General features: G+C 41.5%; 1 long non-coding RNA gene across 1 annotated transcript in view; it reads left to right on the plus strand.

Annotated features, from left to right (window-relative positions):
* The first annotated feature begins 2000 nt into the window (after window positions 1-2000).
* LOC309339944 overlaps window positions 2001-18650 on the plus strand; it is a 182120-nt gene continuing 165470 nt past the window's right edge. The window contains exons 1-2 of the long non-coding RNA XR_014155686.1: window positions 2001-2134; window positions 5103-5189. This is a non-coding gene — a long non-coding RNA (uncharacterized lncRNA). The remainder of the gene's footprint in view (window positions 2135-5102; window positions 5190-18650) is intronic.

Consider the following 18650-nt stretch of genomic DNA (forward strand, 5'->3'; position numbering starts at 1 on the left):
AACTTTTTAAATCCCAGTGATGGAGACTCAAAGGGAGAGGTGGGGGTCAGAGGGAAGTGTTCCAATATGCAGAGTGTTTTTCAGCTCAATTCTAGCAGGCTTGAACTCCAGTATCCCTTCCAATATCAGAGGACCGGTTCACATTCTTTGATTGCCTGAGGAATAAATTAATGAGGTTACTGGAGACATCAAACATTTGCATATTCACGGATGCTTATTAGGTTGAACACAAATGCCAGGTGCACTAGATTTTGGGAATACTGGCTGGGGCGAGGGGTGTTCCTGTTATAATGTGAAGTGCTCTTCTCAGAATTAAAATTTGTCTGTCAGAGGTAAAGATTCTGTGACCAGAAGAAACAAGGTTCTCCGCCCCCCCTCTCCCAAACAAAAAGGAATCAAGGTTTAATCTATTCAACAACACTTTTCTGGAAGGTATTCTGCAGTCCAGAAAGTTGTCTGCTTATACCTCATCGGAAACTTGTTTTTAAAAAACCCCACTATACTTGTGAATGTACTTTTGTCTTTTTAACACAATTTTTTTCCTCTGCCCTCAATTCCTTATGGATTGCTGAATTTATTAAATAGCTATGGAGGTACACAATATATGTTTGAGGTTACTTCCTGCAATGCCCAATTATTGGAGGATTTTTATACTCGAGCAGTTATTGCTAAGGATCCCAAACCTATATCCTACGAGAGACAGAAGATTGAATTACAAAATATGTCTCCAAGGGATGCGTACACATGGCTGCATTGTTGTCAGTGACTTCCGTCACTGCTCTGTGAAAGCACATTGTGTGCTTGGTTTGTACTGTATCTCATTATTGCTGCAAGTTTGTAGCAGTGCTGATCGCTTGGGGTACTTATCCCTTTTGTATCCTCCTGGCTTAAATATAAATTGAGTTCTTTCCTCTCCTCCACCATCCTGTATACACTACAGTTTTTAATTTACCACAGTTATAATTGCAAAATGGAACCATGTGCCTGCAGTTTTCTTGTTTCAGACATGTTTTTCAGGGCATTTGTACATGAAGCAATGTGGCTGGTGCCTTACACAGCAAAATCCATGCCATCTTAAATGGATGTTGGAAGCAGAGGCCTTTGAATATGAATATGGATGAACAAACAGGCTCCATTCTGCCCCTCTGGTTTCAGCGAATAATGTGTACAACTTGCTCCCCCCCCCCCTCCACCAACTACCACCTCTATATAGGTTGCTCTGTATTCACTGCCCAGCCACTGCAAATCCTGTTTGAAAATCACATTTGCAGCATAACTGATAACAAAAGTATTATATGATGTCTATCCCACATATTTTGTAGATGCACTCCATTGCCTTTGTAAATTACGCCCAACTTTCGATGAAAATATATGGGGATTTTATTTAATAGGCTATAAAATGAAGTCTCTAATCAAAGAAATGTTCCTCTCTTATAAGTCCAGCATGGTCTGCGTTATATTGATGATTGCAAAAACAGATGTTATTTTTGTACAAGTGGGCCCTTTTCTTTCTTTCTTTCTTTCTTTCTTTCTTCCTTTTTTTTTTTTTTTTTTTTTTTTTGGTTGCTGGAGGAAGAAAGGGGTTAAACAAAACACATTACTAATGACTCTGAAGAACAATAGATGACAGTGCAAAACACAAAAGTATTGTGTTTTCCAAGCATTTGTTTTCAAACCATTATATTGATGGATTCTTTTTAACACCAAGAAAGGGGGGGGGGCGGAGAAAAAGAAGAATGGCATCCATATCCCAGTAATTCTTCAAATAATGTCTGTAAAAATGATCTTTCAGACATTTACGCAAACTGCCTGTTTTTTTGGAAACAATTCAGAAAAGGTCATTTCAGCTAAGGTTCCTTGTAGTCAAATTGCAAACATCCAGGCGTGTGTGTGTGTGTGTGTGTGTGTTTTCCATGCACATAGCACAGATTTTTTTGATTATGTAGATTTTTTTCCCCTACTGCAGTTTCATATGCAAAGCATGCATCAGCCATATCCGTGCTATCTCCTAAAGCAGTCGTTCTGAAACCCAATCTGAGGACAGTGCAGACTAAATAAAATTTCATTTTGATTTGGCCTCCCGCTGAGAATGGGACTGCTTTGTTTCAGCCGACGGAACAAGCAAGCCAGAAAGGTATGTCCTGCTTTGCATGGCTGATGGTGTGACTTGAGGATCACAATCAGGCCATTCATGCTTCCAGGGTTCGGCATCTCATCCACATCCTGTACTGTTCTCTCTTTTTTCCTTTCAATTTGCTTTCCTTCTGTGCTGCCTCTCATCTACCTGCGGGGCAAAGCTGTGGCAGACCTGAACACTATTGTTTACTTTGGCATATGTTTAATAGCTGCATGGCTGTTTGAGGTTGCTACTCCACCCAACCCCCCCTCCTGCTGCTTGCCTTTGTATTTTCCTTTCACTATCCATATTCACTTCCTCCCCTCCCCATTTTTTTTTAAGATGCTGAATACACAAATATGGAATTAACCGTAAATTACATAAGTACAGATTGCAATGCTTCAGAGATTTTACTGGAATGTTTATAATGCAGAAGCCTATTGTAAAAATCTGAAGATATGTTTAACAGCTTTTAGGGACTGGTGTGTTCCTAGTCCTTTTCTGAGCTGTTTAGGTAGGCAAGCAATCACCCATTATACGGGGGGGGGGGGTTGCTTTATATCAATTCCTTATATTTTGTAGAACATCACAGTGCAGGCTTGAAATGCATCCACAAATATTTCCTTGTCTAAATATTAGCCCTCACTTGGCATCAACTCACTTTCATTAACAAGCCGTCTGAAAACTGACCATAGTCCCTTTGGCCCATGATTTGAAATATGGATTGGGCCGCAGGGAATGACTTGCTAGTTTACTCTTTGAAGCTACTTCAGACAATATGTTAGGATTCAAGAACACACAGCATTACGGGCATATCACCCTCTTCCATAAATCATTTCCTTTAAATTAAAACAATAAGCTTATCCCTTGTTTAAATATTACAGTAAGGCTCATGTGTTCCACGACTCATATGTTTAGCAGGGGGCAAAGCGCAGGACCCAGTAGAGACTGAAACTATAGCCCATAAACAAAGCAAATGGAATAATATCCTTGTCAGTTACAGGGCATAATAAGGCATAACAGTGGTGCTCTGTGCAACCCACCCACAACCCAGTTAAAGCAAAACTGTGAGAATTTAAGCTGATTGAAGCTGTTTCCCTAAGCTATTTTCTTTAAAGTAAGTTCCAGTCAAACCATTCCAAGTAAATGTGGATGGGGTAGGGATGGTCATTTGACTTTTCTTCAAGAGGACCAAATGAGCTTCAGCTGGGATACTCTGAATTTGCTGCATCGTGGAATAGGCCTTGAAATACCTTAAACTACTATCTTTAAATTAAATTTATTGGCTCTCGGCATCACTTGTGTGCTAAGGTGTTTTGTTTTTTGTGGCCTAACATCCTTGTTAAATTTCCATCCATTTGGATGAAATCCAGAGTGCATTAGGCACGCCTGTAAGTCTCAGAGAAATGTATGGGAATTCTGTGCGCATCCATTTCACTGAGTCATCGTAGGGCCCAGCTAAACATGATGCAGAAGGTGCATTAATAAATCTGCTGACGTCTTTTTCTGTTGCTAAAAGTGGCTGCTTGGTTGTTTCTCCATCCCACCGCATACTTGATGGAGACCTCTCTCCATATCGGCCAAGGAGGGTCCTGCAGTCTGCAGCGAAGGCTTCACCATGTGGGAATGTGGGACAGGTCTCACTGAGTGGTGGCCCCCTGTTGGAGAACTGCCTCACTGTGGAGACAAAACTGTCCCACTCACTGCAGGTGAGGCCCGTCTCATGGTCTCTTTGTCAAGAAGCATGGGGGGTTAGCCACCCCTCCCACAGCACCATGACTCTAGTACAGGGGTCATCAACCTAAGGCCCGTAGACCACAAGCAGCCCATGGAGGGTCATTTAACCGGCCCATTGACCCCTGCCGCCTGCTCGATCGGCTCCTGTGTGCCGTGCTAAACCAGCACAAAGCAGAGCAGAGACTGCCTTCCGCGACTGGCTGCGCACACCTCCTCTGCACCAGAATAAGCGTTTGCGCATGTGTGCGTGTGCACAAACACACTCCAGCCCACCGCGGCATCTGCGGGACCATGAACCAGCCCAAGTCACAAAAACTTTGCAGACCCCTGCTCTAGTACCTTTTCCCACTGCTGCTTTTATTAGAAGGGAAAGATAGTTGAAGATATTTGACTACTGCTTACTGTGGCTCTTAGGCATCTCAAATTTTCACTGTCGACCTTCTTATGGCCATAATTCAGTTTTCCTTTAAGCAGAGGGCAGGGTTAAACCTTTTCAGTCACCTATGTTAGAAAGCTCTGGGGAAGGGCATGATTTGGCTAAAAAAATTGTGGGGGGGGGGCAGGGGTAGGAGTTAGGCTTGAAGATTTCAATAAGCCCCTTAACATTTCTATCTATAATTTTAGCAGTGGATTTAGTCCTGGCCTTTTCCCTTTCCCTTTTTTCATATAAATGCTGTGGAAGCTTCAAGGTTATATATCACGAAGTTATATAATTATGCTACATTCATTTTTATAAATGAAATATTAAGAAAATAGTTGATGCTTGCCTAACAAATGAGGGTGGAAAGTCATTGGTTTTAAGGCTCAATAGGAGCTGCGTTTTGACCAGGTGATTTAATAAATAACTAAAAATGTAAATATTTCTTCAACGCATCCATCCTCTTAATTTTCCATCTATCCATCCAATATACAGATTAGGTTATAAATCACTTAGGCTTCAAACTTTCACATAACTCAGATATATAGGTTAGCTTTGTTTGAGGTCCTGATTCCAGCCATTAAGATAATCTGAGAATACTTTTCTGACTACAAATTCTGTGTACATGAAGGGAGACTTTCTTATTGGAAACCTCACAGCTGTTGCATCCCCGTCTCTTGGAGAGTCATCAAACACATTTTCTGTAGGCATTACTAGAGGTTAAAAACAAACTTGAGCTGAATTTTAGTTAGGCAGGCATAAAACAATATTGTACAGATATTTGGGTGAATTGGATACAGACTCTGGCCTTATTCCTTTGTTATTCACCAGTGGGGCATTCCCATGTTGAAGAAGGAGCAGGGGTGCATTTTATGTCTTACGGGGCTGCATTGAGAAGAAGAAAGCATTCAAAATCAGGTGAGTGCTGCAAGATTCCTGCACTTGATTTGGGGTGATATAAGGTAGGGTCACCCTATCTTTTGGAGAGGCATTGGGGTGAGAGCACAGAATGCCTGTAAAAAGGAGGAGGGAAGAGAAATTATTTCACTCATGCAATATTGGAGAAACCCTATTATGTTTTCCAGGGTATTTTGATTTGTTACTTCACTCTGACCCCTGGGAATGTGGGGAAACTAGACATCCAAATAAATTAATGTTGCGGTGTGCAAAATTATTTTGCATTAGCATTGAAATTCGTTTCTCCCGCCTGATGAAACATTTTTTTACTGTTTCAAATGGTGTAAACACATGAACATATATAGATTATCTGGTTGTCAGTAACGTTTAGGATTTGGAGTTGTTTGTAACATCTTATTGTGATTGATTTTTGCTTTACATGGGATATTTGTTGCTTTTGCTACTGTTTTAAGTTGACATTTATTCCATTGGAGAAAAGCCAAATTAAGCTCCAGGACTGCTGGAATAAAAAATAGCTTGCTCCTTGCCAACTCAAAGGGGGGGTGTGTGGATTTTATCCATTGACCTTAGCAGCTTGCTATAAGAACCAGTTTCGCTTTGTTTTAATAATCTATTTCATCAAGTGTTACCACAAACCTTTGAATACTCCTTACATAGTTGAGATGTGCATTGGGTTCAGATCAATCCTGAGGCAAAGTGGGGGGTGCCTTGAGAATCTTTGGGGCTTGTCAGAGGTGAAGGAGGATCAGAGGTGAAGGAGGATATAAAAGGATGTCACATAGAGGAGGGAGAAAGGTTGTTTTCTGCTGCTCCAGAGAAGCGGACACGGAGCAATGGATCCAAACTACAAGAAAGAAGATTCCACCTAAACATTAGGAAGAACTTCCTGACAGTAAGAGCTGTTCGACAGTGGAATTTGCTGCCAAGGAGTGTGGTGGAGTCTCCTTCTTTGGAGGTCTTTAAGCAGAGGCTTGACAACCATATGTCAGGAGTGCTCTGATGGTGTTTCCTGCTTGGCAGGGGGTTGGACTCGATGGCCCTTGTGGTCTCTTCCAACTCTATGATTCTATTATTCTCTATAACGTGAGGCAAAACAGGAATCCCTGAAGTGATTGAAGGCACTTTGGTGATGTAATCATCAAAAAAAGTTGAAGACAAGCATTGAATGAAAATGGAAGCATAGCAGAACAACATAGTGCCAGGATGGGATGGTGGCGCAAGGGAGAGTAAACTTCAGAGTTGAGAGCAGAGACAGAGAAAGAGCTCTACAATGGTACCTTGGGTTAAGAACTTAATTCGTTCTGGAGGTCCATTCTTAACCTGAAACTGTTCTTAACCTGTGGTACCACTTTAGCTAATGGGGCCTCCCGCTGCCACCGTGCCGCCGGAGCACGATTTCTGTTCTCATCCTGAAGCAAAGTTCTTAACCCGAGGTACTATTTCTGGGTTAGCGGAGTCTGTAACCTGAAGCGTATGTAACCCAAGGTACCACTGTATTGTGAATAGCGGGTCAAGTTTGTAAGCAGCTGAATGGTATTTCCAGCACTCTCCAGTTTCAGTGTTTTGTGGAAGGGAGCAGGTTTGCACATATAATGTCTCTAAGCTTAAGGAAGACAGCAGGATAGGGAACGAACAGGAGATCTTCTTTATGACTGGCAGGTCTAGCTTGTAATCAGAATAAATGATTTTATCCTGGAAGTGAACCTCTCTTAGTTCTTCCCATCCCAATACAGTGGTACCACAGGTTACATACGCTTCAGGTTACATACTCTGCTAACCCAGAAATATTACCTCGGGTTAAGAGCTTTGCTTCAGGATGAGAACAGAAATCGTGCAGCGGCGGCGCAGTGGCAGCAGGAGGCCCCATTAGCTAAAGTGGTGCTTCAGGTTAAGAACAGTTTCAGGTTAAGAACGGACCTCCAGAACGAATTAAGTTCTTAACCTGAGGTACCACTGTATCAACTTTGAAGGTGACCAACAGCACCTGATATTGTTATCTGTAGCAGGTTTCTTACAGAGCACGGAACACTAGGAGAGATTAAATGATTCCTTTTTCACACGTCCTAAAATTATAAAGGCTGCCTTTTCAGGAAAACAACTGTAGCTATGCTTACATATTTTGTACAATTCTGGCCAAAAAAAAGTGATAGATAGTTCCAGCATGGAAGTCCTTCTGCCTTTCCCCCTGTAATTTGGCAGGCTCAAGCCATTATGGAAGGCATACTGTGCTTGAAAACATTTTGGCAAAAGTGTGGGTGGTGGTGGGGATTATAGCCAATTTATGTTATTTTCCAGTAATGAATGTAGATGTAGGGGGAACCCCTCTGATGCAAGCTGAATCAGGCAGTTTTTCAAAGTGTTAAGTTGGGGTCTGAATCCAAATATAATGATTGGTGCAAATCCCTAAATTCTAGCTGCTTTGGTAATAAAACCACTGGCAAGGGGGTGATAGAAAACAAGCAAGCCGAACATTTATGGAAAAAGTTATTGAGTCTCATTTTTAAAAGGGTAAACTATAGGGTGCCATGGTGAAGTACTTGAAATCTATATTCCCATAGCCATAGATGCCCCTGTCCAGACCCCAGACCCAATCTAAGATATGCCACTCTTCAAGAAAAAAACCCTGTAAATTCCCGGCCATTAGCCAGCTTCTTATGGGTTGTGAAATATGAAAGTGTTCATCTCTTACTTACGCCAACCTCACAGTGTCAGGAATTAGCTAGCTTTTCCAGGCTAATTTCCTGATGCAACTTAGGAAAGAACCAGGCCCCTTTGTGCTTGCATCCATAACTGGGATCAGATTAGACCCAAATGTGTCCCTAAGTCACAGATGTCAACCCTTTGCCAGTCCAGGAGCCCCATTTACGGTCTTCAAACAAAAACATCTTGGAGGTCCCAGGCCAGAGAGAGGTTAGGCTGGCCTCAAACAGAGCCAGGGCTTTTTCGGCTGTGGCTCCGATCTGGTGGAATGCTCTGTCACAAGAGACTAGGGCCCTGCGGAACTTGACATCTTTCTGCAGGGCCTGCAAGACAGAGCTGTTCCACCAGGCCTTTGGCCAGGGCACAGCCTGACTCCCTCCTTTAGTAATTCTTCACAGAACTCTAGCCCAGTGGTTGCCATCAATTTGATTTGAATTTGAATTAATTTTATAATGAAATGATTTTAGAATGTTGTATTATTTCATTGTTGTTAGCCGCCCTGAGCCCAGCTTCAGCTGGGGAGGGCGGGATATAAATAAATAAATTTATTATTATTATTGTTGTTGTTGTTGTTGTTGTTGTTGTTGTTGTTGTTGTTGTTATTGTTATTACTTCGTTGGCATGCTTTAGAGGGCCAAAGGCAACATGGTGGGAGTACTTGGTGTCCTGCTATTTATCCCAAAACACTTGCACCTCTTGCCACACCACAGAGCAGGCTTTGTGGGAGCCAATCGGATCTCTGCTCATAAAATTCTGGAGAAGAAAGCAAAGAAATAAAGTGCCATATTCTCTTGTGCTGGGAATCTGTGCACATCCCAAGAGCATAGATGACTTTATTTCTGAACTCTCACATTTTTCCTGTTAGTTTTTCACACTTGCCTTGCTTAATCCTAGGCAGATCCATCTGCAAGATTTCTGGCAAGCAGAGGTATTAAATTTCAGAGGCCTTTCAAGCAACATGGTGATAAAAGAGATCAATACTCGTCAGTCCTTAGTCAGTGGGTTCCGTCCTAGAACTTAATTCTGCCCCAAATTAAAGCGGTACCACCACATTTTATTTTTGGTCTTGTTGATGAGGGTTTTCTCTTTTTTTCCTGAGAAGCAGATGGAGAGAGAGAGAAAGTGGTAGTAATTTTTTTTTTTTTTTTTAATGAATCTCATTGGGTGGGTTAGTGTTACAGGTGGGTGACCTCAAACAGTGATGACTACAGTTTTGGGGCATGCAATAGACTGCTCCATGACTGCAAAAAAAGTCATCCCATTGATGTACTAAAGCAAGTGAGTGTCTTTTTAACTGCATGTAGTTAACCAGGATTCAAACGATTATCTTTTAATATTTGCAGAATCACATCCATCGACAAGCCCAGTACAAGTTTCTAGTGATTTCCTATTTGAGTGTACAGGGTGTTTCAAAATATAATGCAGTTGCATCCAACTAAGGCTTACCCAAAGTAGACCCACTGAAATCAGTGGACTTCAGTTAGCATTTCCTATTATTCAGGAGTATAATTAATAACTTGGATGTATTATTGTATCAAAATTGACAGTGTCCACAAAATGTTCATATCCTTACAGGTCCATAAATCAGCTCTACTCACTGCAACCTTTATTTATTTATCTTAAAGTCTCTCCAGAGAGTCTCTGTAGCCTTGCAAAATGACCAAAGATACATATTAAACCAGCTTTGCACCATAGCTAAAGAAGCGAAGTTAACCAGCGGGCATTTACATTGTTTCGTTAGAAAGGCAGAACCAAACAGCTTAGCCCAGAAGCTACTCTGGAAATCTAATATTTCCTGAGAAAAGAGCAGAAAAGGAAATTTGGAATCAGCGGGGGAGGGGGGGAGTGACCAGAAAATCCTGTTATTTACACCATACACTTCTGTGGAAAATCCACCCTTGGGATGACTTTATCAGAGCAGAGTTACACCCAGGGATATCTTTTTTTTCATTAAAAAGAGTTTGTGTGAGGTTCAAAGAGGGAGAGAAATTTACAGCCTGGAGAAGATTGTGCCGGAAGGTAACGAAAATCATGTTTCTCCATCTCCAGATACAGAAGTATTAACAATATTTTAATTATTTGGTCACACAAATAAATAGTTCCTCCCCTCCACATCATTAAAATTTAACTCTGCGTTTAAAAAAAAATGTATCTGAAGAAGGCGATTCTGAACCTCAAAAAATCAATAGGAAAGGAAGCATCTCAAGGAGGAGAATTCAGCAAGCGTTCTCTGCCACACATTCATCATTTATTCTCATGGGTGTCTGAAGGGCTCCATTGAAGTAAATGGCGGAATGCAGCCACAAGACACATCCAATTGTATTCTAAAAGCCTTTCTGCACAGTCAAATCATGAGTCAAGTACTCCCGGTTTGAAAGGGCCTTTCACAAAGTGGCCTCTGGTAGAATGACTCCTATATGAGCCGTAGCTGAGTGTTAGAGCATCTGCTTTGCATCCCAGGTTCAATCCCCACCCAATCCCAGACAAGGGTGGCAGATTCTGCCAATAAGCACAGCTTTTGTTGTTTAGTCATTTAGCCATGTCTGACTCTTCGTGACCCCATGGACCAGAGCACGCCAGGCACTCCTGTCTTCCACTGCCTCCCGCAGTTTGGTCAGACTCATGTTCGTAGCTTCGAGAACACTGTCCAACCATCTCGTCCTCTGTCGTCCCCTTCTCCTTGTGCCCTCCATCTTTCCCAACATCAGGGTCTTTTCCAGGGAGTCTTCTCTTCTCATGAGGTGGCCAAAGTATTGGAGCCTCAGCTTCACGATCTGTCCTTCCAGTGAGCACTCAGGGCTGATTTCCTTCAGAATGGACAGGTTTGATCTTCTTGCAGTCCTTTAGTACAGCTAAAGGAGACCAAATGCACCAGTTAAGTGACTCGGTATAAGACAGCTTTCTCTGTTGGGAATCTCTGGGTTTACCCCGCACAGTGACCTTGAAAAGCAACAGAAGCAGTCCTGCGACGAGTGCTGGGTAGTTTGGAGCCACAATTTTAATCACCCACAATTCTCCTGACGTACCCTGAGGCATTTTAGGAAATTATTAGGAAACATCTGAAGGCAGCCCTGTTTAGGGAAGCTTTTAATGTTTGATGTATTATATTACAGTATTTTAATAATTGTTTTTGGAAGGACGAGATGGTTGGATAGTGTTCTCGAAGCTACCAGCATGAGTTTGACCAAACTGTGGGAGGCAGTGGAAGACAGGAGTGCCTGGCATGCTCTGGTCCATGGGGTCACGAAGAGTCGGAAACGACTAAATGACTAAACAACAACAAAGGTGCTACTGGACAATTTTTTCATTTCTCCCAATAGTGAGATATCCTCCCTGTGCAGAGGAGTTCAAGAGATGGCCCTGTAGCAAGAGGCAGCTGTGGGACTGGTTACCCACTTATAAAATAAAAAATTAAAAATCACCGTCTGGATGGATGGATGGGCAGACAGACAAACTCCAGTAGATGAGAGAGGAGCTCACAGATCCTGGAGATTAAAGTAAAACTAAGCAAAATATTTTGTTTGTTTTTAATGGTCTTGCTGCTTTTCACTACTTAGAAGAATGGCAAGGTAACAACCCCTTTGCAGAATATCATATTCCTACCTTCATGGCTGTGATTCGTGGGTTGGCCACTTAATTTTATTTTGATTTTACTGTTATTTTGAGCTGTGTTTTAATCAATTGTTTGATTTTGTGTTTTTAATGTATTATATATTTGGTGTTAGCCACCTTGGCCGGGGAGGGCAGGGTATAAATAAAATCTATTATTATTATTATTATTATTATTATTATTATTATTATTATTTCTTTAAAAAGTAACAGAAGCTCTTTTTATGAGTTTGTTTAGGTGTTTTAAGAATGAGTACACATTAAAAGGCCTGAATAACATGCAGCTGCAGACAGAGGAGCTGGCCTCAGTCTGACACAGCAATGTAGCCATGTGCATTAATTTTACCCAGAATTAATGCCTGAAAGGGGGTGGGGGTGGTACAAAATGGTTGTGTGTGTGTGAAAAGGAATGTTCTTATTACTAATCATATTGCAAATAATCATTCAGCAGGGGCCAATGACACTGTTATAACCACCACCCTCGCAGCAGTCAAACAATTACAGTGACTGTGCTCTCTGGGAGAAAAATCTCACATTCCCAGGTAGGGATGGATAGAACGCCATTCCCCTCCCTGGTCCAGCAGTGTTTACCAGTTTTCAAATTAAATTCTGTTCCATTACAACAAAGTGCCTGGCTACAAACGCTACATGAAATAGGTCCACTAAATTACACATATCAAATCATAATTACACATTAAAAATTCTTGCACTATGTACAGTATGCATATTTTCAGCCCTCTTGTATCCTGGCCATTTCCTTTAAGTTATCCCCATCACCATTACCTCCACCTTGCCAATGAACTTTTTTCTTAACTCCTTTTCTCTTTTCTCTATGGGTTTAACTCTGTCATTGCTGGTCCCACCTAAACACTGTAAACTTACTGTGTGCAAGTGCACAGAGAGGTGGAAATTGCATTTTGTAATTGTTACACACTTATATATGTGGCTATGGAAATAGAAAAATGTAGGTTCCAAAGCAGAGCATAAACTTGCAGGGAAATGTGCTTATTTATAATATTTTTTATACCGCTGAATAGAATAAAATCTCTAAGCCGTTCACATTAAAACAAGAAAAATACAACCACCAACATTCAAGCTTTTTGCTGCATGGGTCTCAAACCAATGGACTACTAAGGGGAAGTAGGTAATGTAACAGAGTTAACCAACATGCTGCCCTCATTGTGGTTGTGGGTACAGTTCCCATCAGCCCCAGATGACATGGCCAATGATTAGAGATGATGGGAGTTGTGGCCCATAATATCTAGAAGGCACCATGTGTAACACCTATACCGTGGCATTCAGGAGAGAGTGCCTTGGAGCTATTGCGTCCATCAGAGGCAACTCTGTATTCCAGAAGTCCACAAATATGTGGTCCTTGAGGTTGCATAGCAGCAAATGAAGGTGTTTTGGAAAGTGACTGGATACATCAACCTTTGGGACTAGATCAGAATAATTGACCTACCATCATGCCTGGGCTTGGAGTTACAGTACGATGTCCGTGGCAATGGAGTGCCCATATGATGCATAGTTCATCACCTACAACGTGTGTTGGGGCCATTTTATATTGCAGCTTCTCCACTGTCATCATGGAAGTCATACATCCTAGATGGGAGGCATTGGCACAGAGCCCGACACAGCTGAAACTCAATGTGGTGACCTCTGCACAAAATCTGAGAGGACACCAGTACACTCAGAAATCTGCTGTGCAGCAAGGATGGTCAGTACTCTGTCAGAATCCCTGTTGCTTGCACCAGCTTACAAACACTTGATATGTGCCCCATCGCCCTGAGGGAAGCGCTCCTTGCTCCTTCTTTAATAGCAAAGGCATTGCTTTTTAGGAAGGCATTATATGATATGTTAACCTTGCCTTTAGTATTTTACTCTGCCATGGGGCTATTTTAATGGTGGTGTTTCATCTGTGCCTTTCATTTAACTGGTGCTTTATTAGTATATATGGTTTTGTTCTTGCTTTTAGCCTTTTAACTCTTCTGTTACTCATGTTGTTGGGTGTGTGGGTGGGTGTGGGTGGGTGTTGGTTGCTGGTTGGTTGGTTTTCACTTTTAGAATGTTAGCCACCTTAGACTTTGGAAAGGCAAGATATAAATGTTTCAAATAAATAAATATGAATGGTACTCTTCATTGTGTAACTCATGACAGAGTCTGAATATTTGTGGACCACTGTAATATATTGTCCATTTGCCCTTGCCTGCTATCAACATGAGAACAAATGGTGACATCAGAGCCAAAGTAGATCCCCTTGCCCCATTCACCCAGATCTCAGCAAAACAACATCCCAAATCGGTTCTCTCTCAGTGTTCTAAGCCACCCTTTTCTTATTTCCATTGTCTCCTCCATATGCTTTCTTAATGATGCCTAAACATCAAGCTGTGAGGAATGTATGCTTGTTGTGGTGTAGTGGTTAAGAACAGTGGACTTGTAATCTGGTGACCTGGGTTCGTGTCCCCACTCCTCCACATGCAGCTGCTGGGTGACCTTGGGCTAGTCACATTTCTCTGAAGTCTCTCAGCCCCACTCACCTCACAGAGTGTTTGTTGTGGGGGAGGAAGGGAAAGGAAATTGTTAGCCACTTTGAGACTCCTTAGGCTAGTGATAAAGCGTGATATCAAATCCAAACTCCTCCTCTTCTTCTTCTTCTTCTTCTTCTTCTTCTTCTTCTTCTTCTTCTTCTTCTTCGTCTTCTTCAACCCGTGTCTCCTCCCTGAATCCCTTCTCACATTAGTTAAATAATGTACTTGTTCTATGCACGTTGTGGCCTAATATATCTTGCTGCCAGGGGTGTAGTGGCAAATGGTGGCTCACTTCCCTTTCCCTAGTCAAGGTGATCTGTACCCAAGGCTGCTCAACTTATTTTGGCATTTGAGGCAAGAAAACACCTAAAGCTCCCCCCCCCCCCCATTGTGGGACTTAACAATGCAACAATAATAAATTAAATAACTAGCTGCCTTTTTTCAAACCCCTAAACCTGATCCAGTCGACTCCATTTACCTAATGGTAGTCAGCCCTGTACACTCTACTTCTGCTGTTTCTGATGGGCAGGGAAATTCTCGGTGAGAAAATCTGGATTGACAAACACTATGTGTTCCATGTAATGTCTAGTTTGTGTCTTCATTTTCAACAAACTTGGACTCTGGAATTCTTTTTGTTTCAAGAACAGGGGACACATTTCACAAGCACTGAGCATACCTCGTCACATCCTGGCTGAAATTCTGTGCAAGTTCAGTCCTCTGGGGTCCACTCTGACATTTTTACACAGAAGTTTGAAGCTAATAAAAATCTCTCCCTATATCATGATAAGGAGCATCTGGCTGTAGAACATTCAATTGCAACTAGTAGAGTTGTCATTCCTATGAAATTTCACCTAAAGCAAAATGTGAGGGAAATGTGAAGGATCCTATTCTGATATTCTGATATATATATTAAGACAGAAATTGAGTGAGTTTAAAATAGTTTGGCTACATACAATGTATTGCTTTCAGTCATAAGAAAAGCAGCTATTTCCAGGGAATGGGAGCTTATTTCTCAAAATAGAAATTGCTGCGAAAAACGACATAACTAGCAGCAAACAAACTAAAGCAGCTATTTCTAGGAATGTTCAGATTTATTTGCATAATTTGCTTTCCCCATCCTTGCTTACCTTTCTGCAGGCTGCATCATTGCTTCAAACAATTCCACTTCTGACTATGTGCTTACAAATGAAAATAACATTCATATGCAGAGGCAAGTCATTCTTCAGGTGACGTTGCAAATTTACTCCTGAAGAGAAGCAGCCCCATGAGACTTCTCTGGCCAATCAGCACAGACAATCCAGCATGAATTCCAGCTTGTGTACCTGTGATCAGACCATAGAGTTAAAAAAAAAATAGACAGAAGGCTTGTCAAGTAAGCTTGAATAATGAATACATTAGAGACAATTGTGATTGGCAAAGAGTGAAAGAAGTGAAGTTTGTCACATAAAATATTTGTTATGTGTTGTTTGCTTGGATCCAATAGCAATATTGGAGCAGTTTCCTTGGAGGTATTTATATGCATATAAGTGTTATGTCAGTTAGCAAATGAACAATATAATGTTTGCTTCCATTATAAATGATGCAGTGCTGGTTCTCAGGCATTCCACATTTCCCTGCGTGTTGTAACATGGGTGACGCTGTAACATGGAACGTAAACTGGGGCGCAAGGTAGTGCAATGCAAAAGATGCATAAAGATCTTAGAGTGATTTCCGTCATTTCGTGCTCCAGTGGGATCGAGACAGAATCAAGAACAATGCTGGTCATTGCATATATTTTTTCCCTTTTAAAATTCTTGCAGACAGAGCTAAAGGGGCGAACAAGGGAGTGTGCTTTTGCCGTCACACTTCTGATATGTATATTGCAGCTCTCCTCTCTGTCCACAAGAATTGCCAACAATTTCCCAGGTTTGTTAGCATGTTCAAAATTTTTCTGTTTCATTCTCTTTATTTCCCATCCTATTTCACCATTAATAATCATTGAGTATTGAGTTTGTAACAATTTAATTGCCTGTTTTACTGATTCCTTATTTGGTTTTTTCACTAATTCTTTTTCTTTTTTCCAATATCGCCTCCAAAATTTCTTTTTTTCTTTTCCCTTTAGCTTTCCCTTGGTGGAATTTTGTTGGACGAACAAATTCTTGCAGACAGAGCTAAAGGGGGCGAACAAGGGAGTGTGCTTTTGCTGTCACACTTCTGATATGTATATTGCAACTCTCCTCTCTGTGTTGCCTACTGCAAGAGTCCTAGAAATACAACACCTTTCGTCAGCCTAGCTTTTAATAGCTGAGTGCAATAATGTCTAGACCAAGAGGTGTCACCCTGTTGCCTCTCTGGACTACAAATCCTATCATCTCTAGCCAGCACAGCCATGCTAATGGGAGTTGTTGTCTAAAAGAACATTTAGGGCCACTGGTCCCATGCTATTGGACATCCTTCCAACAGAGACTCAGCAGTTATCCTTGGTTTTGAATTTCTCTATGCTTCAAGACTTTTTGCATGCTGACAGGTGTACACAGTTGTTTAAAATTTTCTTGCATAGCCTCTCATTTCTGTAATTGTTCTGCACTGCCTTGAATTATTATTATTTTTATGTTGCATACTTGTAACCTGCCATGGTATTTTGTAAGCGGGCAATATATAAATACTTTTGTAAATTAATAAGCAGCTGAAGGACATCAATTTGATGGAAGCTGGCCTAAACTCATGGTCTTTCAGGGACCCTATCTATAGTCTCAGATTGTACTGAAAAGTCAATGAAGTTTCAGCTAACTCCCAGCCCTGTTGAATATTAAACTATTCTCATTTGAATCTCCAACTCAGTCCTACTGACGTCAATGGGATTCACAAATAGGACTTGCTATACTTTTGTTCCCATTGAAGAGAATGATTCATTTCCCTCCTTACAGTTGCTCCAGCTGCACTTTTGAGTAATTCCAGGGTTGAGAGAGGCTGCCGGGCTCCAGTCTGAATGTCATTACCGCACACTCTCTCTTTTTTCTAACTCAGTTCCTTGCCATTTTAGTGTATCCTATGTGAAATTGACTGGGTTAGATGACTGTGCAAGGAGAAGTGTTGATATTATCTGAACTATCATTTGAATCCTGGGCTACAGATAGATTTCGTTAGATGTGATGGTATCTTCAAAGTGAAACAGACTGATTAGGGAGATCTGTAACTGGTTTTAAAGGGATTAATTGGGGATTAGTGTAGCCTTCTAGTAGGTGAACTGCAAAGACCTATGGTAAAACTGTTAATGAGATCAATACAAACAAAACCAAACAAACTAAGCCTGATAGCCCAGAAAAGGTTGAGTGAATAGGGAAATGGGCTGTTGCTACCTACCAGAAAGGAAGCCTGCTGCCATATTGCTAATGTGTAAACTGTGTAGGTTTTTATCCTTTGTGTTGCCAAAGGCAACTTCCCTTGAAATGCAGTGTCTTCCACCAACATTAGCTAATAATATTAGATACTAGCTAAGCTGGTGGTTTTGCAGAAAAAATCAGTCCACACTCTCATATTGTATGGAACGTTAGTGAAGTTAATCTCTAGCCCTGTTGAATCTGCTGGGCCAGTTTGTGTTCTTCTCAGTTCTTTTTACAGGAGAAAGAGAGAAAGAGCTATCCCTTCACATGTACTGATATATCACTTCCCCATGATGAAATGCTACTGCAGTAGGTATATGAAGGAGGAGGAAGAAGAAGAGTTTGGATTTGATATCCCACTTTATCTCTACCCTAAGGAGTCTCAAAGCGGCTAACATTCTCCTTTCCCTTCCTCCCCCACAACAAACACTCTGTGAGGTGAGTGAGGCTGAGAGACTTCAGAGAAGTGTGACTAGCCCAAGGTCACCCAGCAGCTGCTTGTGGAGGAGCAGGGAATCAAACCTGGTTCACCAGATTATGAGTCCATAGTTTTGGGAATGAAATTGGGCCGAGTCTTTTCTGTCAAACCTTTTCCCCACTGGGATGAGAGCTACAACAACCCATGTGATTGACTCTGCCCACATCATTCCATTCTTCAGACACATGTCACAAGGGTATAATATCTCACCTATGAGGAAGCAGCACCAATACTACGAATGGCACATGTGCAAATAGACAACACAATCCTCATTCCAGGTCATTCTGCTCCTATCCTTTGTGGATGCACATGTTGTTGTTGTTGTTGTTGTTGTTGTTGTTGTTGTTGTTGTTAATTATTCTGCCCTTCACTGCAAGTGCTATGGCAGGTTACATTTATGAAAGATAATGCAATACATAAAAATAAATAACACAACCCCACCCCAAAATACAATATATATCAACAAACGGGGGTTAGATGGACTCTAACAATAATAGTTCAACTGTTGAAAGTCAAGTCAAGGATTGCCGAATGAGACTATGCCTGGGGCATCTGTGTTTGGGGGCCATTATGGAGAAAATTCTCTCGCGGGCCAGCAATCCTTGCACCTCAGAAGAAGATTGCTGCAGAATAAGAGAGTTTCCTGAAGACTGTAGCATCTTGACAAGCGCTTGGAAGTGGATAGGCAAACTACTGCAGCTCCTTCAGTAACACAGGAAGCTGCCATTGACCATTGGTCCCCCTATATCAATATTGTCTACATGGACTGGAAGCAGATCTGCAG

Source organism: Podarcis erhardii, assembly GCF_964252035.2.
Source record: "Podarcis erhardii genome assembly, chromosome: 4".
Lineage (NCBI taxonomy): Eukaryota > Metazoa > Chordata > Lepidosauria > Squamata > Lacertidae > Podarcis > Podarcis erhardii.